Source organism: Bison bison, unplaced genomic scaffold (genome assembly GCF_000754665.1).
Source record: "Bison bison bison isolate TAMUID 2011002044 unplaced genomic scaffold, Bison_UMD1.0 scf7180017855126, whole genome shotgun sequence".
NCBI lineage: Eukaryota > Metazoa > Chordata > Mammalia > Artiodactyla > Bovidae > Bison > Bison bison.
Window position 1 is genome coordinate 8,368 of NW_011485699.1, and position 1,995 is coordinate 10,362.

The window sequence follows — 1,995 nt, forward strand, 5'->3', positions numbered from 1 at the left end:
ATGCATTGGAGAAGGAAATGGCAAGCCACTCCAGTGTTCTTGCCTGGAGAATCCCAGGGACGGCGGAGCCTGGTGGGCTGCCATCTATGGGGTCGCACAGAGTCGGACACTGAAGTGACTTAGCAGCAGCAGCAACCCACTCATTTGCTATGCTTTATGACTATGGGCAAGTCTCCAGAAACCTTCATTTCTGTAAATTAAAATGAGATGATATTTATGATATTTATGAAATAAAATGATATAAAGCCCTAAAAGAGCAAAAAGCAAAATATAGGAAAGAAAAGTCATTACTAAATCAAAGTTTACCTAGTTATCTTCTAGAAGTTTTATAGTTTGTGTTTGACATTTTTATCTGTGCTCCATTTCCAATTTTTTTTCATGTGCAGCTTTTTATTTGATTTTAGTATTCATTGTAAAATTTGTGCTATTTTGTATATGGATAGTGTTTTGTACATATTAGATTTTCTCCCCCATGCTCAATTAAAGTTATTTTTGTAAAAACAGCATTGCTCTTTAACACACTAGTCTTTGTGCTTAATTTGTATTTTATACCTTCTCTTTGTACAGATTCATTTCTTTTTGCATGTGGTTGTCCAGTTATTCTAGCGCCATTTGTTGAAAAGATTATTCTTTATCCATCTAATTGCCTTTGCAGCTTTGTTAAAGATTAGTTGACTATATGTGTGTGGGTCTATTTTGGGGTTCTCTATTCTATTCCAATAATCTATTTGTTTATTCTTTCACAAATAGCACACTGTGTTGATCACTATAGCTTTAAAGTACTGAAGCTGAGGATCTATGAAAGCCACAACTAACGAACTTAATGGTAAAAGACTGAATGATTTCCCTCTAGGATCAGGAAAAAGAATATCTGTTTTCACTACTTCTATTCAACATTTTATTGGAGGTTCTAGATAGGGTAATTAGGCAGAAATAAAGAAGAAATTCAGATCGAAAGAAGTAAAACTATATATATTCACAGATGACCTTATATATAGAAAACTGTAAGAAATCCACACAAATTATTACAGCTAATAAATTAATTCAGCAAGGTTGCAGAGTACTAGCATAATATATAAAAATTAATTATATTTCTATATACTAGCAATTAATGGCCTGAAAATTTAGAAAAAATCCTTTAATAATAGCATCAACAAGAATAAAAAGCTAAGGAATGAATTTAAAGTGTAAGACATATACTGAAAAATGACAAAACTATAGAAAAAAATAAGTAAGTCCTAAATAAATGGAAAGACATTTCATTTTTATAGATCAGAAACAATAATTTTAAGATGCCAATACTCCTCAAACTTATCTACAGATTCATTTCAGTCCATAATCAAAAAAAAAAACAAAAAAACTCAGCTGGTATTTTTTTTTTCAGAAATTGAAAAGCTGATTGTAAAATTCATATGGAAATACAAGTGATCAAGAATACCCTAAACAATCTTGGTAAAGAAGAAAACATTTGGAGGAATCACATTTCCTAATTTCAAAACTTACACAAAGCTACAGTTATCAAGACAGTAATGTCTTGGCATAATAGACATATGGATCAATGAAAGAAAATTTAGAGTCTAGAAAGAAACCCTTATGTTCAATTTTTGACAAGAGTGCCAAGATAATTCAATAGGGGAAAAATTAGTCATTTCAACAAATGGTGCTGTGACTATTGGACATCAACTTGCAAATCAATGAAGCTAGACCTTTATCTCACATGCTATGTGAAAATTAACTGAAATGGATTAAACACTTAAATGTTACAGCAAGAACTATAAAAAACACTTAGAAAAAGACATTAGTGTAAATTCTCATGATCTTGAATTATTCAAAGTTTTTTAGATGGTACCACAAGCATAAGAACAAAAGATAAAAATAATTTGGACTTCTTCCAAATTAAAAACTTTTGTGTTCCAGAGGACACAGTCTGGAGCCTATTATACAGAGTGAAGTAAGCCAGAAGGAAAAACACCAATACAGTATAATAACGCATAT